This window comes from Eschrichtius robustus, chromosome 8 (genome assembly GCF_028021215.1).
Source record: "Eschrichtius robustus isolate mEscRob2 chromosome 8, mEscRob2.pri, whole genome shotgun sequence".
Lineage (NCBI taxonomy): Eukaryota > Metazoa > Chordata > Mammalia > Artiodactyla > Eschrichtiidae > Eschrichtius > Eschrichtius robustus.
In genome coordinates this window covers 25,346,424-25,372,148 of record NC_090831.1, presented here as the reverse complement: position 1 = coordinate 25,372,148, position 25,725 = coordinate 25,346,424, and positions in this window count along the sequence as shown.

The window sequence follows — 25,725 nt, the reverse complement described above, 5'->3', positions numbered from 1 at the left end:
AGTTTGAACAAATGTATAGTAACATGTATCCACCATTATAGTATCATACAGAATAGTTTCACTGACCTAAAAATCCTCTGTGCTCTGCCTATTCATCCCTTTCCCCTATCAACCCCCACGCCTGGCAACTACTAATCTTTTTACTGTCTCCATAGTTTTGCCTTTTCCAGAATGTCATGTAGTTGGAATCCTACAGCATGTAGCCTTTCCAGATTGGCTTCTTTCACTTATTAATATGCATTTAAATTTCCTCCATGTCTTTCCATGGTTTGATAGCTCATTTTTATTTAGCACTGAATAATATTCCATTCACAGTTTATTTATCCATTCACCCACTTTAGGATATGTTGGTTACTTCCAAGTTTTGGCAATTAATGAATAAAGTTGCTATAAACATCTGTGTGTAGATTCTGTTTTCTTTGTTTTTTTGTTTTGTTTTGTTTTAACAGAAATATTTGTACTCATCCTTAAGAAGATAAATTAATATATGTTAATAATAAATTCAATCAATCTTTAAGTATAAAGGGTAAAATATGAGATTCTTTCCACCCTCCATCTGTCCCTTGTCCTTAGTTCCACAGTGCTAAAGTTAACTACTCTTATCATTTGCATTACATATGAGCCAAACATAAGTAAAGATATTTTTAGAGTGGCAGGGCAGTTCAAGAACAAACGAGAAAAAGATACTGAGATCTTAAGAATTTCTTTCAATGCGGAAAATAAATGTATTTAAACTGTCTCAATTAAAGAACAATATAAAAGATGTCCAGGTATATTGTGTAGATATATCTACTTTGTCTAGTTGTATTCTAGTTTATACAGATATATCCTAGAAAATCTGTGAGTTTTCTAGATATATTGTCTGGACATATGCAGTTTGCCTATTCTATTTTTTCTAGGTATGCTCTAAAAGAATTCTTAATGAGAAAATAAGATCAGAAAACTTTCATAAATAGATTTTTCTTAACAAAAACTAACTGGGGTCAGCTTTATTTTTTAAATAACTAATTTACATGTTTGAAATAGCTAGACACTAACATATTATTTTTTAAAAATAGTCTCATTCCTCCTACTTTTTAAAATAACAAGATGTTTTATAACCCAAGATAATGTTTTTAGGAAACCAAGGGCCATCGGCAAAATATATATATATTTAAATACTGTAATCACCTTCTATAATTTAGTAATATTGAGGACTAAAGTGGATTTTTAAAGTTAGGTTTAAAAACATTTACTTTGAGTAATGTTTTAAAAGAATAAGAGGTGAAAAGAACTGTATGTTTTTGATATTCAATGATTGAAGAGATTCACAATTTTCCTTTTCTCTTGGAATCTATTTATTTTACTTTAACTGAAACATTCCCTCCCTGACTTATCAGTTCATGGGTTCTTAACTCTAACAACTTTCCAGGCCTGAAGAGAATTCTTAGTTCTTATTCTACAGTTCACCTCATCATTTGCTAACCATATTTCAACAAGCTACTGTGTTTACTTTTCATCTCCTGCTTCAAAATTTTCTGCGGTTTCCCTTCTTTCCTTGTAGAAGTTTAACAAATAAATCTTCACGGTATTAGAGCATAATGTCTTCTTTTGAAACCTCAGAAAAATAGTTATATACAGTAATGGACTGGCTTTCTTACTACATTTGGGAAGAAAATATAAAATAAAGGGAACATTTTAGCCACAGAAAAGTAAATTTAGCTTAAGAAAAAATAAAGTGGAGAGTCTATTTAACTTCAGAAGTTAAGAAAAATATGTCAAAAACAAAAGTCTAACAAGAAAACATTAATTATTCCTGTTTCATAATGACTCCAAGTGTATTATTAAACATATATAGTAGTCCAAATAAAGTGCTTTAAGCCTTTCTTTTTCAGAAATGCAAAAAAATGATTACCCAAAAGTAATAAGATGTCTACAGTGATCTCCAGAACCCCGGCTGTGCTCACCCCTTGGCCCTACACCGTGCTCCACTCTCAACCACAGGCATTCTCTCTGCACTTCAAATAAGCCAGCGACTCTCAGGACCTTTGGGCACTGCTGTCCCTTTCTCCTGTGACTTTCTTTCCTCAGGTATCTGCACTGCTGACATCTTCTCACCATTCAGGATTTAGCTCAAATTTCATTTCCTGACTACATTCTCTAATTAGCTTCATTAACATTGATTTGCTCTCTATCATCTTACTCTGTTTTACTGTTTTAATAGCAACACATCTCCCTAAAATTTTCATGCTCATTTAATTGTCTTTTGCCTGTATTTTCCCTAGATTTAACCTTTATGTCAGTGGGATCTTTTTGTCTTTTTCCCTTTCTGTAGCCCAATTCCAGAAGACCGAATGTCACATAAGTTATTGAATAAACATTTTAATAATTATTTAATTCCATTAATGCTTATGGTATCTTAACAACATCAACTCTCTTTGACTGGGCATAGAGGATTGGGCATTTTACAAATGGAAGGACTTATTTTCCTGGAGCGCATTTATCTTTTCAGTGTTAGCATCACCAGTAAGTAAGTATCTAATTTGAACAAACTGCTTAGGTTGAATTTCCTACTATGGGAACCCAATGCCTTCTAATGAATGTCTTTTCAATATTATTGTAAAGTTATTTCACAGAGTAAAACTAAATTAATTTATTAATTCAACAAGTATTTATCTAACACTTATTACATGCCTAGGAAGCTCTAGGGATTGGGATATATCATTGAACAGGATAACAGCAATAAAATTTTCTTCTTCTCATGGACCTGACATTTTAGAAGGAAGAGATAAATAATTAAATTAAAAATAATAAATTTATAAGTGTCAGAGAAAGAAAAACAAGAAAGAAAAAAAAGAAAAAAGAAAGGTGATATGTAGAACCAGATAAGTGTGATAAATAGTTACAGGGTCAGGGCAGGTTGAAATTTTAAAGAGGATATTCAAAGCAGGCCCTATAAAGGTGAGAGAGATATGTAGAGAAATGTGGGAGTTATTCCAGGCAGACAGAATTGCCACCATAAAGGTCTTAAAGTAGGGAAAAGGCCTGGACCTGTGGAGGAACAGCAAGAAGGTTAGTATGACTAGAGCTGTATCAGTGAGGTGTAGAGATGAGTAGGAGGCAAGGGGTGTGTGTGTGTGTGTGTGTGTGTGTGTGAGAGAGACAGAGAGAGAGATTAGGTAATAAAAGATGTTGTTGGCTATTGTAAGAACTCTAGATTTTACTGTGAGTAAAATGTGATGCCTTTGCACTGTGCAAAGTAGCAATGTTATTTATGATTTTAAAAGATCTGGCTGTTGTGTTAAGAATACACTGTGGCGATCAAGGTTGAAATGTCATTGACAAATCTCACTAACAATTCCCAGGAAATAAAAATAGAATCTGGGTAATAAAGTCCAACCTTTTTTTTCCCTTTGCGCTAAGTATAGTTTCACTTGCTCATAGGGTTCCAAGTGCAAAGGCCTTGCATCGGGCTGGCACTGCAGACCAGAGTTCCTATTGAGAAACAACCACACCTGACACTTCAGCTTGATGGACCACGTGCAGGGGCGCACATGACACCTCAATTCAAGGTGGCGAAAGTGTACCGTGTGCAGAAATGCTGCACCTGGTACTGCGACCTGGAGCACCATGAGCAGCACAGCTGCAACCAACCTGTGAGAACTCTGTTCCCCTCCCTGCTGACAAGAACCCTATAAAGCAGCCCCACTCACAACCTCTCAGGGAGAGTGTAAACTCTAGAGTACCAGTTTGTGCCTCTCCACTCTTTGATCAAAGAATAAAGCTTTCTTTTGCTTCTGAACCAAACTCGGTCTCGTTCTATTGGCTCAAACAGAAGGACTCTTGGGGACCAACTCAGGAGGGTAGGTAACAAAATTTTGGTGACCCAGATGGGCCTTTTCTTCTGCACCTATCCACTATGCTCTGTGCTCACCCAAGCTCCAGTGGGAGGACAGCGGAGACTTTGGGAGGTTCACATGAGAATGACTGATCTTTGAGTATACTCTGATGTGGTAGAAAGGCAGCAGCCTTTGGCAGCTTTGGCAGCTCTGCCCAGCAACTTGACCCCAGGTGTGGTATGCATACAGTGTAGCCCCCAGAGTAATCTGAACTGAGCCACCTTGAGGGGATCATACTGTGGCATCCTTGGGGATCAGAGACTGAAACTCACACGTCTGCTCACTGCCTCTGGCTGGCCTTCCCGCGATACTGGATGTCCCAGGGCCATGGGGATCTGTGGACAAGAGGGAGCCACAGCAGTCTTGCCCGCTGTCTCACCAGTAGTGCTGTCCTCTTGACCCCTGTACAATGCAATAGTGGCTGCATCAGGGCTTTTTGCCCTCCTCAACAACATCCAGAGGTCAACATAGCATTCTCCATAGTCACTTTTGGTTTGGTAAAGCAAAGTGGCCAGCCACGTAAGACAAGTGGCGAGACTGGGAAAAGGCCCAGGTAATAAGGATTGCCTGACAAAATGGAATGAGGACAGTTGATCCAAGTTCAGGGAAAGGCACCGGGGATGCTTGAGTGCAAAAGCATCCCAAGGTTGGTATGTGGCTATTGTCCTCCAATGTCAACCAGTCAGCATGGGAATCTGGACTGGCCACCCACAGAGGCTCTGGACTGTGGTGAGTGACCCCCGGCCACCACCAAGGGACAGCAAGCCAAGGAAACTAGATCCAATCAGTGTACCATACGTAAACAAGAGGGACGCTAGAAGAGAGAATGCCCTAGCCACACCCGAAGGGGGTTGGAAATGGTAGATCCTGGTCACTACGCTCAAAGGCAGATGGTCCAAACAGACAAAAAAACAATGGGACTAGTCAGCTCCGTTTGACCCTCAGCTGGCACTCCAATTGACCCTTGAGAAGTCCTGGATGACACTGGACATAGGGGGAAAGCCTGCTGAATCTCTGTTAGACACCAAAGCCACTTACTCAGTTCTGAACACCAGATCAGGCAAACTTGGTCACAAGAGTTGTAAAACTATGGGGGTATCAGGGAAGGCCCAAGAACAGGCATTCATAGAACCATTAGGCCTAACTGACCAGGGCCTTATTAGACCATGTCAATCAGCCTATAATAACCTCATTTTCCCTGTAAAGAAACCCAGTGGGGAATACCGAAACATGCAACAAAAACAATACTGCTGGACAGTCCTGTCCCAAGGGTTTAAAAATTCCACGCCCCTCCCATATTTGGAGAAACTTTAGCTAAAGACCTAACCCTCCTCCGGTATGTAGACAACATTCTGATAACCAGCCCTACTAAGGAGGCCTCTGTAAAATACTGTAACCACCGTTAACCACTTAGCTGATAAAGGATATAAGGTGTCTAAGAAAAAGGCTAGGGTGACCTGTCTAGGCTTCATTCTCACATAAAGTCAGAGAAGCCTACCCCAGGAAAGGAAAGAAGCCACTTGCAGCCTTGCCTTCCTAAAACTAGAAGACAGCTTAGGGGTTTCCTGGGGATGGCTGACTTTTGCCGCATCTGCATATCTAAGTATGATCTAATAGCTAGGCCTCTATAAAAAAGTTGAAAGGAAAGGATGATGATCCTTTTGAATGAAATTCAGAATGCAAAGGGGCTTTTCAAGCACTAGGAAAGCAATTTCTTCGGGCCCCTGCCCTGTTCCTCCCAGATTTAGCTAAATCCTTTGACCTTTACATTCATGAGAGAAAGGAAATCAGCACTATTAGCTCAAAAACTGGGACCCCTTACTCGGTGGTTCCTTCTTTCTCTAAACAATTAGATCAAAGCGCTAAGGGATGGCCTCCTTGCCTATAGGCAGTAGCAGCTACAACAACCCTGCTAAAGGAAGATGAAAAGTTAATGTTTGGTCAGCCAGTCACTATTTGGACTGCACAACAGGTTCAGGTTTAGTAAGCTCTAAATGAATGGCTATCCCCCAGAAGGTCTATTCAAGTTCAGGCTATGCTTTTAGACAACCCAGTGGCTACCATAAAAACCTGTCACACACTAAATCCTGCCACCCTACTACCCAGAGAAAGAGGGGCCCTGAAGCATGATTGTATAGAAACCATAGACACGATCTATTTTAGATGTCCTGACCTGACCTAGGAAGTGAGCCTTTCCCAAATGCTGAAGAGCAATGGTTCACAGATAGGAGCAGTTTTATGAGAGAGGTAAAAAGCCTGGCGGGATACACAGTCATAGAAGACATAAGTCATAGAAGCAAGAACCCTATTCTCAGGGACTTCTGCACAAAAGGTGGTGTGGACAGCCATCACCTGAGACTTAGAGCTTGGGACAGGGAAGATATTAAATGCTTACACAGATTCCCGGTATGCATATGACATCCTACACGCACATGGGTTTATCTGGAAGGAAAGAGGTATGCTTACTGTGGAGAATTAACGTGTGAAACATGGCTTAAAGCATATTGAAGCTCTTAGAAGCAGTACCACTTCCAAAAAAGGTGGCAGTGATTTCATTGTAGGGCTCACCAAAAAGGAGATGCAGAGGTGACAAGGGGAAACAACAAGGCAGACACAATTGCTAAAGGGCGGCCCTAGAGCCAGCAACTCGGCAACTACCCCTCCTCACACCTCAAAGGCCAGATCCATCCAATTATTCTCCAATCTGCACAAAGGGAGAATTAGATAAAGCCCCAAAATGGGGCTTCAATAGAGTTCTAGGAGGCCATGGGTGGCTAGTTAATGAACATGGGCAATACTTCTTTCCTCAAACTGCACAAGCCGTCAGGGAGCTCATCAAGGAACTCACTACAGGAGGGAAGTGCTATACAATTGGTTAATTATAGGTCATGATAACTCCTGTCATGAAAAGTATAATCAATCAGATAGTTGACACATGCCCCATCTACACAATGAACAACCCCAGCACGACCCCCCAGAGGCCCCCAGATAAGATCTATCAGACCAGAGGGACATATTTTGGAGAAGACTGGCAGATGGATTTCACTGTCATGAAAAGAGTACTGGGCAATTTCAGGTATCTCTTGGTGCTAGTAGACACATTTTCTGGGTGGATAGAAGCATTCCCTGCTAGAACTGAAACTGTAGCTGATGTGGCTAAGGCACTACTAAAAGAAATAATCCCCAGGTTTGGACTCCAAGGATCCCTACAAAGCGATAATGGTCCAGCATTTGTTTCTCAAGTGAAGAAGGGGATAACGAGTGCCCTGGGCAGAAAATGGACCTTGCATTCAGGCTGGAGATGCCGATCATTGGGGAAAGTAGAGCAATCCAATCAGACCTGAAACGGGCCTTAGCCAAGCTATGTTAGGAAACTCAAGAAAACTGGATTAAGTTGTTTCTGATTGCCCTGCTCTGCATGCAGTTAGTCCCAAAGGATAAGTTAAAGTTAAGTGCATTTAAACTCCTGTTACAGTAGAACCATTCCCCAAGTCTGAGAGAAGGGACACCTTAACCCCTTGAAATGGAACAACTCAAGTGTGCCCTCCAGGTAGGAGAGACCATGAAAGTTCTCACAGAATATGGTGACCGGGGGCTGCCCATGCCCGTCAATCTGGCCCTCCACCCCTTCCAGGAGATGGGGTGCACCTAAAAACCTGGAAAACAGGCAGCCCATAAAGTCAGCTCACTCCTAAGTGGAACAGATCCTACTTAGTCATCCTAACCACCCACTCTCCTCTGAAATTGCAGGGGAGTTCACACTGGAATGAAGAGGGCCCTGAGCCCCAACCTCCAGAGAGACAACCTGGGGCAATGGACCCCCTTGACTACTCACGTGAACCTCTCTCTGACTTGAAGCTTCTTGTGCAAAATCAACCAAAGTGTAACCAGGGATATTCAGGCCATGGCAGTGACCTCAACATCAGGGCACAGGCAAAAAACCTAGATACCTTCATTTTCTGAAAAAAATTGACATGTGACCATTATTCTAATATTCTAATATTTTTGCTAATATTTGGACATTTTGTCTCGAAAAGGTTAGACAAATGATGGTCGCTCAGAGATACAAACAGGTAGGGCTGAGGCCTGGTAACCATCAAACACATCTAAAGGCGGCTGGAAAAAATTCTGCTCCTCTACCTGGGGTTATGATGACGTCCACACTCAGCAAGAAGTAGTTACAGAAGACAAAACTGTGTCCCTCTGCACCCCTCAAGACTGAGGAGCAGGACAAAAGGCAGAGGAGGGATTTGTCACCGGCAAAGCCCATTAACAATTCCCGGGAAACAAAAATAGAATCTGGGTAATAAAGTCTAACCTTTTTTCCTTTGTGCTTAGTCTAGTTTGACTTGCTCACAGAGTGCCCCATGTAGAGACCTTGAACCTGGCACTTCAGACCAGAGTTCCTGGTACGAAATGTCTGTGCCAACGACACTTCAGCTCTTCAGGCTGGGTGAAGAAGTGCTGCGCACGACACGCAATTCAAGATGGTGACAGCAGGCCGTGTGCAGAGACACTGTGCCCGGCACTGCCATCTGGAGCCTGAACAGACAGCAGAGCTGTGCCCGCCCCAGCCATGAGAGAACTCCGGCCCCTCCCCGCTGATGAGATCCCTTTAAAGCAGCCCTGCCCCCAGCCTCTCTGGACTGCATATACTCTAGAGCACGAGTTCGCACCTCTCCATTCTTTGATCAAAGAATAAAGCTTCCCTTTGCTTATGAACCGAACTGGGTTTTGTTCTATTGGCTTGAAAGACACAGGGCAGAAGGTCCCTTATTGGGGACCGACTCAGGAGGGTCAGTAATGCAAACAGGGAGATCAATTAGGAGCATGCTACAGTAATCCTGGAGAAAGATGGTTATGGCTCAGATCACAGTTGTTGTGGTTAACCCTAACATACTTAATATAAGCAAGGTACTACCTGAGGCAGTTTGTGCGTAAGAAGAAATGTCAAGAATTGGTAACAAATTTGGTCTGTGTTTGTGGGTGTATGTAGTAGAAGATGGAGGTGGTGGTGTTGACTGATTAACAGCATACCCATGAAGGAAATTTTGGAGTAGCAATATGTTGAAAGTGAAAAAAAAAAAAAAAAAAAAAGAGAAAGAGAGTGAGAGCAAGCACAAGCAAGAGAGAAAGTTATATACCCCCTTTTTGGGCAATTCTACTCATCTTCCCACTATCGGATAAATTTTCCTCAAGTACAACTCTGGTTATGTCTACCTTCTCCTCAAGAAAAATGTATGGCCCTTTATCACCCATAGGACAAAGGTCAACTTTATTAAACTAGAACCCACGGTTTTGGATTAAACAATCTTTCTATTTTATTTCCTCTACTCTTTTTCTCATATCTCATGATTCTGTGAAAAGCAGTTATCTCTTTCCTTTTACAAATCCCAATATTTTGTATTTCAGCATATTTTTGTCTAAATAGAAAGCTCCTTTCTTGTGACCTTTCTCTTTAGTGTTTATCCTCCTTTCAGGCCCATCCTATGTGACACCTCCTTCTTGAAGCCCTCTCTGATTACCCTCATGCTTTTGACCTACCACCCTATTTTAAGTAAAATTGTTTTATGGCTCCTTATTACTTTTCAGATTGTATTATCAATGTTCAATCAAAATGCCTACTTTAATTATATGTAAGAATTTTCAACAAGCAAAAGGAAGCAATGTGTATTTTAACCAGAAGAAATCTTATAAACTTAAACATAAGATAAAAATGAAATTCTATGAAATTAAACTAAGATGAAACATGTTACATGTTTAAGATCACACAACTAGCATGTGATGAAATGGGGATTTTATCATTATACTACCATCTCACTATACTATATTATAACACTCCTTGGTGATCTGAAAACAGTTCTTTAGGATTCAAATTTTCTTTGTGTATAGGAGCAGGGGATGAGGCTGTGGATGCAGGGATGAAACCGTCAAGTAATTTAAATGCCACAAATTGTTTAGATTTTATCCTGAAGTAGGATAAGGAGAAATGGAAGGATAACATAAAAGCTCTTCCTGTGTCTGTCTGGGTTGTGCCCTGCATAAGGGCCTCATAACTCCATGGATGTCATTTTATCAGACATGTTCACAGCCTAAACATGTTCTACCTGTGTGAGAGCTTAAGAGTAAGCAGGAATAGTACTAGTCCTCACAACTGACTCAGTGAGGGAGAACCCTGCACTATATAACCATATGCTGTACATGTGGCCAGGCACACACTCAGGAAAGCATGGACACATAGACTCATTGGCACAGTCAAGTGACCTCAGCTGTTCCCTGTCTGGACCATGCTTTGAAAAATCCCCGAAGTCACTTTTATTTCTTCCTGTTGTAAACATGATGTTACATGGGGTGGGAGTAGGATGTGGAGTGTGCTTGCTGCTGAAAGTATGTGCGATCCCACAGGGGAGAGGCATTGTGAGTGGGCAAGTCTGGGCACACATGGACCTAGGGGCTCTGAAAAGCTCCCCAGCACCAGCATATTACATTGTGCAATAAAATTCTAAGTTTAATTACTTAAAAAATATGTATGTTTGCATTTGTTTACCTATACTCAAGAAAGGAGAGCTTTATCTAATTTTCACAAAGGCACCAAATGGACTAGAGGTTATTTCAGGTAACATAATCAGAGGTTAACTTTATTCAGGTCTTTAACACCTTCCACAAGTATGTATTAAGTGCCTGCTTTGAGTCCAAACAATAAATTTAGAGATGGTGTGAAAGATGGAGTATGTGGCATTTACAACATGCAGGAAGAGAAGGTAAAAGGATATCACAGAGTCCAGGCATACAGGAGAGAAAAAATGGGAATAAAGAAGAGGATCCGATTCCCCAGATATCTCAGAGCTAAATCTGACAGACCTTGATGTTTATTTGAATGAACATGTGGTTAGGAAGCGGTACAGAGAAAGGGGATGAAAAGGAGAGAAGTTAAGGATCTTCAAAATTCTTATTTCCCATTTGCAGTCGTTGGGGAGATGATGGCAAAATCAGGAAAAAGCAGGTTTAGTGGGCAAAGGGATACCATAATTCACTTTTAGACATACTGTGCTTATACCTATGCATCATGTATGTATGGGAATATATGTGTGTTTTTGTGTATAGTCAAAGCATGAGCTCTCTCTGAATTAAACATTATACTTTGTATATAAAAACTATTAAATAAATACTGCTGAATTAATGAAATATCATGACGTATGTTAGATGTTGCTATGAGTATTTTCTGAACACCTGGTTAAGCAAGGGACTATATTTGACTCTGAGGGCTACAAAAAGTCATCAAATTTCATTTGAGAAGAAAGTGAAAAGTTAAACAACAAAATAGTGGTAATGATAACAATAATAAATAATTCTAAGCTATATTGAGCATTCATCATGTTCAAGATACTTGGTAAGCAATATATAAAATTATATGAAGTTTCTCCTTTGATTTTCACAAGAAGTCATTTTACAGATGAAGAAAATGAAATATAAAGAAGTTTAAAAAATTTACCAAAGTCACCAATTTGAAATAGAATTGAGTAAAGTTTTAAATTTAGGAAATTAACTTCTGAGCCCTGGCTCTTAAACTTTAACATATAACACTGTGCATATAATAAAAAGGAAAGTTGGAATATTTGCCAAATCAATGGTAAATAACATAAATGTTACTTATTTTTAAATTTTTTTATGTTTTTAATCTTTTTAAAAATTTTTATTTTATACTGGAGTAGAGTTGATTAACAATGTGTTAGTTTCATATGTACTGCAAAGTGATTCAGTTATACATATACATGTATCTATTCTTTTTCAAATTCTTTTCCCATTTAGGTTATTACAGAGGACTGAGCAGAGTTCCCTGTGCTATAGAGTAGGCCCTTGTTGGTTATCCATTTTAAACATAGCCGTGTGGAGATGTCAATCCCAAACTCCCAATCTGTCCCTCCCCTTCACTCTACCCTGCTGGTAACCATAAATTCATTCTCTAAGTCTGTGAGTCTGTTTCTGTTTTGTAAGTAAGTTTGTTTGTATCATTATTAGATTCCACATATAAGTGATATCACATGATATTTGTCTTTCTCTGTCTGACTTACTCCACTTAGTACAATTGTTTCCGGGTCCATCCACGTTGTTGCAAATGGCATTATTTCATTCTTTTTAATGGCTGACTAATATTCCATTGTATATATGTACTACATCTTCCTTATCCATTCACCTGTCAATGGGCATTTAGGTTGCTTCCACATCTTGGCTATTGTAAACAGTGCTGCTATGAACACTGGGGTGTGTGTATCCTTTCGAACCATGTTTTTCTCCAAATATATGCCCAGGAGTGGGATTGCTGGATCATATGGTAGCTCTATTTTTAGTTTCTTAAGGAACCTCCATACTGTTCTACATAGTGGCTGCACCAATTTACATTCCCACCAACAGTGTAGGGGGGTTCCCTTTTCTCCACACCCTCTTCAGCATTTACTGTTTGTAGACTTTCTGATGATGGATATTCTGATTGGTGTGAGGTGATATCTTATTGTAGTTTTGATTTACATTTCTCTAATAATTAGCGATGTTGAGCATCTTTTCATGTGCCTCTTGGTCATCTGTTTGTCTTCAATACAAATGTTATTTAAGTTAGAGGTAGGAGATTGGTGGAAGAGAGTCTAGGTAGATTTCTCAGAATACAAAGTACTTGAAAGGTCAGCTTTTTATAGAACTGGTCATATTCCAAACTGAGGAAAAGTATGACAAAAGCAGTGTTATGAATTCTGAAATGAGATATGGATCAAAAGAACATATTCTTGCTGTTGTCGAAGTTGCCAATCTGGTTGGCATTACTTGAACATAAATTGTTACAGGTAGTTTAGGCCCATAATAAAGAGCTTTGTATTTCATGATAAGAGGTTGGATTTTATCCTGTCAGCACAGGGGAAACAGTGAAAGTTTTAGCAAGGGAATGACAAGTTGATGCAGTGTTTAGTAATCTGCCAACAATGCGCGAGACGATGTGGAAAGAAGGGGGGCTGCTAAGACCAGGAAAGCTATAACAATGACACAGGAATTTATCGATTATAGATGTAATACCAATATGGTTAAAGAGAAAAGAACAATGCAATGCAAGACATTGGGAAGAAAGAAACAGTGAGACTGCTGACTTCCTAGATGAGTTGAAAGTACACAGGGAGTAGACTCAAAGTGAGAGAAAGGAGTCTAAAAAAGCTAGAAAATCTGGAGAATTGAACATTACAGAAAGAGTAAAGAAAAAAAAGAGAGACTATTTGAAGCAACGGATAATTTTGAAAAACTTAATTTTACATGATGGAAAGACATATGAGGAGATATATATAGCTCAAACTTCTCATCTCAATAATCCCTCACCTCAGTCTTAGAAAATAACCATACCTCTTTATTTACAGACTTAAAAAATCAACAAAAGGAAGCTTCTTAACAGCTTGGAACCGATCTTGCAAACTGATATGCAAGTGTAACTCTCCTTTTCTCTTTGTCTGGAGAAGCCTTCCCACCTTATCTAAGGCCTGGGTGCTGGGTTCTATTTTCCCCAGAGACTTTACTCCAGAGATTGTCTTTTCTTTCTGGGATTCTCAACCTCTCCCTTTCCTTGGGCTACCTTCCATTTGTATTTCAACTGAAACAAACTTTTTCCATGTTAGGATGAGAAGCATAAAACAAATCCAAATACCTAATCTTGATCTACCACCCCCTCATGAAACTTCCCCTTTCAGCTACAGGTCTGTTGGATTCTTTTATTTAAAGTCTAAACACTTACTGTCCAAGGTGGACACATTTCACTCACCAACAGCCCAGTGCCATCTATACTGCCCTCTCATAACTCCACTGAAACTGCTCTCCACAAAGTGTCACATTATTGCCTTGCTCCCAATTCTGTAGAAGATTTTTAGATCATATCTTATTTGATATCTTAGTAAGAGTTGATACTATTGACCTGATTTTCTTTTGTGAAGGGCTTTCTTTTCACTCTTGTGAAATCACAATTCCCTGCATCCTATCCTATGCTATTGGCCCCTTTATCTCTTTTTACGTCTGTGCCTTAAATGTTTGTGATGTTCAGGGCATAGTCCTTTGCACCCATCTCTTCTAACTCTGCCTACTCTCCCCTCAGTATCTTGTCCACTCCTTTGGCTTTAGTTACCATCTGTATGTTGAGGAATCCAATAGTATTTTCTCTATCCCATGTCCTTCATCTAAGTTCCAGAATCACATATACCCAGTGATTCCATGGAAACCAGTTCTGGATTGTCTTATAGGCATCACATTCCATTTAGCTGTCCAAGCCAAAAATGTTTAACCCCTACCACACTACACCAATTAATCATCAAGTCTTGCTTTAAGAATATTACATATCCAGGTAACTTGGAATCTAAATAAATTTTTTTGAAGCTTCAAAGTGTAATTTAAAAATTTCTAGCATTTTTTGGATACAGCAATTAAACTTTGGAAGAAATCAATTTGTTTTGGAAAAATCCCTAGAATTATTCTTATATTTATAAATACAAAGCAATTTCTCATCTATCGTTCTTGGAAAAATCTGTGAATTTTTGATTGATCTCATACTTAAGTAGTGACTATGACTTAAAACTTACTGAAATAGTGGTTATAGTCAAACATTGGGGTGCTTGTTTAGCAGAACTGCTTCCTTGCAGAGTGAAAGAAATATTTATTGTTTTGGGTTTATGGGATTTTCCATAAACCTTTATTTATGGAAATAAATAAATAATATTCTAAATATTATTCTAAATATATATGTTGATGGTATTATCTCTGAAGAGTATTATTTATGGAAGAATTGAGGGGTGGGTGGCTGTGTATGTGTGTTTGTATGCACGTGCGGTTGGGGTGAATGCACACGTAAGTGCCTATGAGTGTGTGTAGCGTAGTTAAGAGTTACTTAGAGGAAATAGGAAGCAGAGATGTAAAGACAGCAGGAAAGAGGTGGAGAAACATCTTCACCCCATGTAGTTGGTGTGATCTTGAACGAAAGAGCCATATCCCTTTTCTAGACTGAAACTCCTCATGTCTCTTTATTCTACGTGGAGTAGAGCTAAAGTTCTTTGCTTAAGAGGTCCCACATCCTTGTGATTTTACCAATAAATATTTCCTCTTGGTTTAGATAGACTGAGTGGTTTAGATAAGAAACATTTATTTCTCACAGTTTTGAAGCCTGGAAGTCTGATATCAGGGTGTCAGCATGGTCATGTTCTTGGTGAGGGCCCACCTTCTGATTCACAGGCAACTACCTTCTCCCTGTATCCTAAAATGGCAGAGAGAAAAAGTTCTGGTCTCTTCATCTTCTTGTAAGGGCACTAATCCCTTCATGCGGGCTCTACCCTCATGACCTAAACTAATCCTAATCATCTCTCAAAGGCCCTACCTCCAAATACCAACACATTGGGGTTTAGCATATGAATTTTGGGATGACACAAACATTCAGACCATAGCATCTACTATTTTTAATGGCTACACTACAGTCAGGAAAAAATAGAAACTTTGTTACCTAGGACATCTTCTTCTTAAGCATTTTTATCATTGATGAAGTTATATTGAAATTACCACTCAATTTTCCAGGAAATGCAATCACTGTACTTTGCAGTTATAGACAGAAGATCTCAGTTCCAATACAGGTTCTGTCACTAAGTAGATATAAGCCACTGAATAAGTCATTTAGTTTTTTGATGCTTTAGTTTCCTCTTCTAAAAATAAGGACATTTAGCTGGATGACTTCTAAGAAATTCTTCATTTATAAGGTTCTGATGATATGATTCAAAACTGTAGCCTGTACCATGCAATGGTCGGTAAAATATTTTATCAATGCAGTTACTTCACTTTAAAGCGCCACAAAAACAATTTCAGCAATAAGTATTTTAAAAAACATTTTTAAGACAACAATATTCTTAGAGGATTTTTTTTAAAGGATCTTAAAGAGTAGAGATAAAGTTTTTTTTTTTTTCCTTGCACTAATTGCTCTGCAAAATACTAGAAACTCTCCTCACGCCAAGAAGCTAGGAGTCCTGCAGGCTATAATATTAGTCCAATCTGTACTGTGAAATAATCCCATAAGCACAGTGATGGTAGGGGGTTTGTATGCCTCTTTGTGATGTGGCTCTGGAAATCTTATAGGATTCTAAGAATGAGAAATAATTGGCTTTTAATGCCAGTGCAGTCTTTGGCAGGAATGTCAAGGAGAGAAAACAGCACACAGCAATTTGGTAAGGATGAATATCCTCTCAGACAGGGGCGTATGATCACTTGAGCATTTTTTCCCACGAGGTGACTTCCAGCCAAAGCAAAAAATCTCCTCTGAATATTACTGAATGCTGGTAAGTCAACAATCCAGACTCATACCCGAAATATATGAAATCTAAGTTAATAATATATTTTTCTACTGCATGTATTCTCATACATGAATCAAATAAAAATGTTTCCTGATTGAAAGGCTGTATGTTGTAGGTTTACAGTCTAAAAACGTAACAATAAGCAAATGCACTTTCTTCTCATAAGCCACATTTTTCCCCCAAGATACCCCAGTCATGCTTTCAAAACACATTTTGTAAACATTTCACAGTCAAACCTGACAAAGATATTAAAATGCCTTAGTTGCTTTGCTCAAGGCTTTCACATGAATAAGTAGACAACACAAAAATCAAGCGAAAGCTGAGATGTTAGCATTAATCTAAACTGTCCACTTTGTCAGTAAAAGTCTAATTTTCTCTGTGGGTTGGTAGAGTTTAGCAGTTCATAAAAGGCAAGGAACATTATTAAAAAATACAAACTCCATGTTTACATATGCAATTTTTTTTAAAAAATTAGGAAATCCTTGATGATATGCAAGGTATACAAGGGAAAAGAGCATTTAACATAAGTATGCAGGGCTGGGACTAGGGTGAAGGTAGTAAGGTACTCACCTTGGGTGCAAAATTTAAGAGAATGCCAAAACCTTCAGTAATCAAGATAAATAATATCTAATGTGATATTTTTAAAATAACAATGCCAAAATTCCATGATAAAATCTAAAAAATTAAATAAAAACAGGGTATTACAGATTTTTTTCCTTTTCCTCAGTCTCTAGTATGGCTTGGCTTTTTATGTTATACTTTGAAACTTAGAAAAAAATGTAGAATTTAAGATAAAAGAGTCTAGCTTCAATGTAACATTCTAACATTGTTCTATTTTGGCACAAAACACATTTTGCAGATGTAGAGTAGAATCTACCTCACTTATATTCTAAACATATTAGTTGTGTCTCTCCAAGTGTACACTAAGATCTTCAAGTCAGGAATCATGTCTTCTACATCTCTTATTTCCCATGTTGCCTCATAGTGTTATACATGTAACGATTGCTTGATTAATCCTTATTAATAAACTGGGTGGATTAAATGAATGCTGATAACATACGTGGCTTTCCGCATTAATCCTCAAGCTCTCTTTTCATCAAGTAACATACCAAAATAAATACAGAACAAAAGAGATGTACTTTGAGGGACAAGAATTTATTTATTTATTTATTTATTTATTTATATATTTAAATTGAAGGCAAGCTTTTTTTTTTTTTTTTTAATTATTTTATTTATTTATTTATGGCTGCGCTGGGTCCTCGTTTCCGCGTGAGGGCTTTCTCCAGTTACGGCAAGCGGGGGCCACTCTTCATCGCGGTGCGCGGGCCTCTCACCACCGCGGCCTCACTTTGCTGTGGACCGCAGGCTCCAGACGCGCAGGCTCAGTAACTGTGGCTCATGGGCCCAGCTACTTCGCGGCATGTGGGATCTTCCCAAACCAGGGCTCGAACCCGTGTCCCCTGCATCGGCAGGCAGACTCTCAACCACTGCGCCACCAGGGAAGCCCAAGAACTTATTTTTTTGATATGTGTTTTGAATGTATTGAAATGTATATGTTTCACCTTTTTTCAAAAGAATTTGAGTTGGCTGTCAAATTATATGAAAGTACTGTACTTCTTTGGAGATAACAAGGAAGAGGATTCTATATTTCCAATTTATCAATGTAACCACGTAGATTATTTTTTGGAAAATTAATTTAATGTGAAATATAGGATAAGGAGATAGAGATAACAGAAAAATAAAATTATGGAGTGTTTCACTTAAACACTTCAAATGGTAATTTCCTTTTAATAGAAAATAAAAATATGATTAGCATAAAAATAAAGTTTAAATATGTTTTAATTTTTATCAAATGCAAATCAATGTAAGAGAACAATGAAAACTCTAAAAACCACAGATATGGACCATGTCAGTCAGTTTATCTGTCTATCCTTTTCATTTTCTTTTGCCCATTACTTTTTTTTTTTAATAAATAAATAAATTAATTAATTTATTTATTTGGCTGCGCTGGGTCTTCATTGCTGCCCGGGGGTTTTTTCTCTAGTTGTGGCGAGCGGGGGCTACTCTTCATTGCGGTGGGAGGGCTTCTCATTGAAGTGGCTTCACCTGTAGCAGAGCATGGGCCCTAGGTGCGTGGGCTCCAGTAGTTGTGGCACGTGGGCTCAGCAGTTGTGGCTTGCAGGCTTTGGAGTGCAGGCTCAGCAGTTGTGGCGCACAGGCTTAGTTGCTCCACGGCATGTGGGATCTTCCCGGACCAGGGCTCGAACCCGTGTGCCCTACATTGACAGGCAGATTCTTAATCACTGCGCCACCAGGGAAGTCCTGACAGAAAAGACTACTTTTTCTCATGTTTTACTTATATGTAGCTATAACTATTACTGAATCAGTAAGACCTTACCTAATTTGTTTACAAAAAATTCTAATGTTTTTGCAACACGCAGGAGTAAATTCGTACTTGCAATTTTGTACCATATTTTGACATGCTGAACTTAGGTCATCTGTACTTTATACACCTAGCCTCCGTCAAACAGGTACTGTGCCTTTTATCTGACATTCATAAATTGCCTTCTTAAGCCAATTTTTTTTTGTGATATATAGTCTTCTATCACACATATTCTAGTTTTTCCATGTGATGACTGTTATGAGTTGAATTGTGTCTTCAAAATTTGTATGTTGAAGTACTAACCTCCAGTATCTAAGAATGTGGCCTTAGTTGGATATAGGGTTTTTACAGAGGTGATTCAGCTAAAATGAGGTCATTGGGGTGGGCTCTAATCCAATATAATATGTCCTCATAAAAAGGGGAAATTTGGAGACAGACACACACAGGGAGAATGTCTTGTGGAGATGAAGGCAGAAATAAAAGTAGTGCTTCTACAAGCCAAGGAATGCCAAAGATAGCCAGCAAACCAGCAGAAACCAGAGGAGAGGCATGCAACAGATTCTCTCTCATAGTCCTCATAAGGAGTCAACTCTGCTGACACTTTGATCTTGGACTTCTAGCCTCCAGAACTGCGAGATCATAAATAATTGTTGTTTAAGCCACCCAGTTTGTGGTACTTTATTACAACAGCATAGCAAACTAACACAATGATGAAATCAACATTTAATTTAGATTTAAAACAATAATTTAGATTGAAAACAATTAGAAATTTTAAGAATTGCTTAATCAATTGGCTTGGCAAATTTCATAACTTTTGAAAAAGATTACTTACTATGTTGGCTTCATCTTTTACCTTTTCACAAAACAGATACACATCTATATGTCACTGATTTAATAGGCAGATGGGGGAATAATTTCAGAAAGCAATAAATGAACTTATGTTTATGATATGCAACATAGGTTCATTGCATTCAAATAAATTTTCCTTAATCTTGAAACAGATGTTATGAGGAAACATAATGCTCAGCAGTATAATTTTACAAAGAAACTTTTCCTTCAAAAGAAACTTCCTATATTAAGATTTTATTATATGTATGATTTGTTTCTATCAAAATTGGTGAGTATGTTCTATAGGTGAAGTCATTTTAGTTTCAAAGATGAAATGCATTTACCCTGCCTTCAAGAAACTCACTCCCTGGTAAGTTTTAAGAGATTTCAGTACAGTGTAGTGGAATTATTAGTAAAAGTATGCTCAAGCAGCAGACTAAGCATAGAGGAAAGAGTGATTGATTATATTTATTGTGGAATCAGGAAAGCAAAGCCTTAATGAGGATGGAAACTGAGTAAAGTTTTGAAGAATGAATTGTATTTTTTGGTTGAACAAGAGTGCAATTGGCATTTCAGACAAAGTTACATGGCCTAATAGAAGTAAGAAACATGTTAAGAAGACTCAAAGTAGTTTGGTAACACCACAGCAAAAAATGCATTCATGGATGAAACTGGTTAATCCATAGGTGGTGACAAGAATTATCCTGTATAAGAAGTCACTAAGAGATAGATACTAGGGAGGTTATGAATCCAATTTTCACTTAAAAAATAAATAAACTCTAATGGAGGATTAGAGGACAGTTGCATAGGGTAGAGGTGCCAGTAATTACTGTTGTAATTATGATCATCCCATATGCCCACATAGGTCGTGCACTGTACAGCTCTAGGGGGACCATTAGACTCCAGTGGCACTGCTGCATCCTGCAGGCAATATTTATGAGGAGAGACACTGAGGCCCTAAACTGATACTAAGGCTGCATTGTGAGATGTTAGGAGATGAAATAGAAATAAAATGGAGAACTATTGGATACTGGGGTAAGGTATAATAGAAGGAGGAGTCTAAGTGATTTTTGGTATTTTGTCTTTAATTGCTAAGAATATTCCAATAAGACAGAAAATGTGATAGAAAAAGTAGTTTTGGTTGAATTCTGCAGAAGACAAACATATTCTGTTAGTTTCTTTTTCCCCCCCAATACTCACAGGTTAATATTTAAATGGCTATGTTTAAAAAACAACATTGTGTTTAAACTGATTTTGAATTTAAATACTGTTCCATTTGTAAAAGAATCCTGGCATATGGCACACAACTGTCAGCTCTAAAATGTTTTCACCATTGGCTCTCATCTCTTCCCCAAATGTTCGACTGTTTAACTGTTTAGAACAAAGGAGAATGGAGTTCAGCAGTCCAGCTCACAAGTTTCTGATTTCAAACATTGCGTAAATCAAAGTTAATACACTTCACTATAAAGGTCCATTCCATAGCTAACTGACTTCCTACTACTAGTGAAAATTTAGGTGCTGACATTTTCTTAAACATTTTATTCAATTAATCTATTCTAAGTGCTCTTTTATTGAAAGAATAAATAAAAGGGATAGTTGTATACATAGCAACACTATAGTTATAAATAAATGCCAATGCAATAGCCAAGAGATTCTTAAAAAGAAGTGTATATATACTAAGTCAGCGAAATTGCAATGTCTGGCCACATTTTTAAAAACGCATTGTTAATATGTATTCAGATTAGAACTGAGCTTCCTGTGTATGAAATATTTAAATAATTTTGCAGAGAAAAAGCAAATGAGAGAACATGCAGGCAGAGAGAAGTAAGTTTAACACAACACTGAAGATTGCTGTTGAAGATACAAATAAGAACATGAAGCCGTCCTGATGGCAAACGTATTGACATAATGTCTGGTTCTTCTCTCATTCACGAGAACCATTTAGAAAGTGTGGTTTTTGAAAAGTTGGTGGGCTGGTGGGATTGAGTGCTACACTTGGAACAGATTTCTGAGCACAGTGCCAGATGAGAAAATGGCCCGGGGTTTCAGGAACCTATCCAGTTTGGTGGTAATATTTTCCAAACTTAACACGAAATACTGTACTCAGTCTTATTTTTACTGGATGAGATCTGAATGAGTTTACTTTGTTGTCTCATTCAGTTGGTTTGAGCCTTGTTGATATGGCACATAAACAAAATATTTCTTTCCCTTGTATAGGAAAAGAGATTAAAAGCATAGAAGTTTACAACAGCCCCACTGCCATTACTCTTTCTTTCCTTCTCCTCCATGACAGGTTTCATTGTAAAAGTATACATACCTTTTCCCAGGGTCAAACTTTAGCCCAAGATTATCATTATTTACATGAAAATAATAACCATAAATGTGACCTGGACTCTCCATTAGAGTAGTTTCCTAGTTTATAATGTCAAAGAAAACTCACTGAGATCCATGTTAGGTTTTGCATTTAAATTTCAGTTGACACCAAACTACATAAACATTAGATGCTGAGTTATTTAAAGATTTAACTTGAATATAATTCAACATTTTTGTCTTTCTAAATCTCTTTAAAGTTTATCTCATCATACAGAATACTCTCATAGCTGCTTGACCAACACAGAATGGAGAATTAAAAATGCTGGTAAGGGCTTCCCTGGTGGTGCAGTGGATGAGAGTCTGCCTGGCAGGAGACACGGGTTCGAGTCCTGGTCTGGGAAGATCCCACATGCCACAGAGCAGCTGGGCCCGTGAGCCACAGTTACTGAGCCTGCGCGTCTGGAGCCTGTGCTCCGCAACAAGAGAGGCCGCGATAGTGAGAGGCCCGCGTGCCGCGATGAAGAGTGGCCCCCGCTTGCCACAACTAGAGAAAGCCCTCGCATAGAAACGAAGACCCAACACAGCCATAAATAAATAAACTAAATAAATTAAGAAAAAAATGCTGGTAAAAGTATTCTTTCAAAAGGCGTAGATTCATAAAAGGCAATATTCCATATATCTGAAGCTTAATCCCTTTAGTCTTGCTGCTTCTTAACAGCAGTTTTTGTTTTGCTTTGTTTTGTTTTTTAAAGCTTATATGATGTTGAACCAGTTGACTTATCTGAGCACTATCTGTATTGTCCTTTTCACCACCACGGATGAGAGGAGATTGTACATTTATTTCACATGTGTAACAACTCATGACAAAACAAATGAAAGAAGACTCACCTCATGCCTCCCTTTTAATGTCTTACCACAGTAAGACATTATAAAATAAAAAAATTTGATCAGTAATTTTGTTTTCACTGATGAGTTTAAAGTTTATTTTTTTCCTGTCAGGCCAAGAAATCAGATATACTAAATTTAAAGTTTTGCAGATATTGTATCAGCTCTACTGCTCTGTGGCCTAAAGACATATTGAGACTCTAAGAGCATGTGGCTGACAATGTTGTATAGCAGCTGGTACAGAAGAAAGCTGGCAGAGTACATCGTAGAGAATAAAAAAAGACTTTGCTAGTTGCCACTGTAGGCTTTTTTGTCTTGAAAAAGTTGTTACTAGAGCCGTCTTGTTAGCAACTGTCTTTATTACAGTATTTTGAATGTCTATATTTTTGAAATAAAAAAGCAAAGTTTCTATAAATATTTATATAACCTCATTTGAATAAATGGTCCTTCCATTTGACCCAGTCTCCCATCTAACTACAATACTTATAGGAAGTACTACCAAACAATTTTAGGCATGCTGTTGAAACTTCTGGAAAAAATAAATCAATTAAAATAAAAAAAAATTACTATCAGCCATGCAATATACAACTTAATGCTGACAGATTTTAGTTTTCAAATATATTCATATTTAAATTAAATTTAGCTAATTTTAGTTATTCAGATATACATGCAAAAATCTATTTGTTAAGTTGAAAATCCAGATACCTTGGAGTAATGCTTTCAGAGGAGGATTTTAACTAATACCTATATGGTCTTCCCATCTATTTCACAGAATTTATGTGTTGCATTATGAATAGCAAAGAAATAAGATATCTCATATTGTTTATAATTAAGTAACTTTATCAGGTGCTGAATACTCTCTAATTTTTAAATTTTAAGTTAATTTCCTATTAATTCTATTAAAATTCTTTGTCATTGGTTAATATGCTTTGAGAAGACTTGCTATATCAGAAGTTTTTGAGACTGTCTATCCTTTTCCCAGCTTTTGTGGAACTGGTTATATCCTGAGCAATGTCTTCTTTACTTCTTTTATAGGTTGTGTTTTATTCTATTTTTATTATGTGTACTTACCCCTATTACTTATTAAATACAAAATTATTTTATAGAGAAGGCCGTATCTTTTTTCTTTTTTTTAATTTATTTCCCAGTGCCTAGCATGGTAGGGATTAAATAAATATTGTTGAGTGGCCATTTATTAAAGTACTGCTTGCCTCCAAAAAGATCAATATTTTCCCTTCATAGCCTTCCCTAATGGCCAGGCAGCATCAATGGATATTTTTCCACATGTGAAATCATACACCTCTCAGACTTCGCGTCTGACAAATTCATACACCTCTCAGACTTCGCGTCTTATTCTATCAGTCATTACTAAATGTGTGTTCTCTGACTGTAGCAGGACACCTATTAATGCTTAAACTCCTTATTTCAAATATAACTCTTCCTGTTTTTATAATTCTTCTAACCCTGCTTGGAGGCCTGGTATTAGCATTTTCATTATTATTTTCCCAATATCATTCACAACTTGGCCATTAACACTGATCACACATTGATTACAATTACTGTTGCAACTATTGTCCATTTTCCTTAAATCTTATACCAACCAATCATTTGGCCCCTCCTCTTACTTCACAGAGAAAATTCTACAAGTTTCTGCCTCTAAACCTCAAACCTTATCCATGTCCTCTCCTTGTGTTGGAAAAAGACTGAAAGGAGCAAGGGCAGAAGCAGGGCAACAGGTCTAGCAGCTATCATCATCTATGTAAGAACAACAATGGCTTGGACGAGGAGAGCAGTGGTGAAGGTAGTGAGACACTGCTGAGATCTGGAAATATAAAGACACAACCACCACGGATGCGCAGTATAAGGGAAAGAGGATTCAAGAATGATCCTAAGATATTTAACACATAGAATTATCAATTACTTTGTGGGGGAAACTGTGAGAAGCAGGTTCTGGGAAGAGTTTAGGTTTGGGGTTGTTAATTATTAGATGCCTATGCATTGTCCAAGTGAACATATCAAACAGGAAGTAGAAGATATGACACTGGAGGTCAGAAGACTGTTCTGAAGTCCAACTGCAGTATGAAAAAAGAGCACGAAGCTGATGAATGCAATTTGCATGGATAATTAGGGTAGTTTTCCTGGAGAAAATGATTTTGAAGCTAAAACTTAAATAATAAGTGAGAATTAATTAAATAAAGAGCAACTTGGGGATGGCTGAGATAATTCTAGGCAGAAGGAATTAATGGGAACATGTGATAACCTGAACTAAAATGAGATTGGTGTAATTGAGAAATTAAAACATGGCTGAAGAATTGAGAACTAACTTTAGAGAGTTACAGTATGATTTAGGAAATTAGTAACTTATAAATCCTAATACGAATTTTGTTCTTCATCTTAGGCTAATGAGAAACCTTGAAGAGTTTTACATGAGGTCATATACACTTCAGATTTGTATGTCATGAAGTTAAACCTGTTTGCACTTTTGGAAATGGATTGGAGAAAAACAAGACTAGAAGTGTTTAAACACCAAACAACAGCAACGAAAAAGACTGAAGCAAAGAGGTTACTAAGAAGCTTCATGAAATAGGGTAGGCATTACTAATATAGAGAAATTGATGATCGAATCTGAGAGATTTTTGGAGGGCTTTTGTTGTTGTTGTTTTTGTTGTTGTTGCTGTTATTGTACAACCAACAAATTATTGAACTGGTTTGATGGTGAAGGAAATGAAAGAAAGAAGATTTATGCCAAGATATTCAACCTGGACAAATACTTAAAACGTTGGTTCTATTTATTTGGCAGGCACATTTTTTTGGTTGGAAAGATGAGTTCAGTGCTAGACAGGCTGCCTTCTAAGAGTATTGTAAATGGTCTGTATTCCTAGTCTAGAGATCAAAGGGGTTGTTTAGGAAATTGTCCAGGGTATTTTGAAATATATAAAGAGTTGGGTCTATAAATGACATTTTAAAGTATGAGAGAAAATTTAAAGTGAGGAAAGAAGAGGGCCTAAAATAGAAGACTGAGGAAATTCAATATTAAATATAGTATATAGAGGAAACAGAGTGTGCAAAGGAGATTAAGAAAGAGCATCCC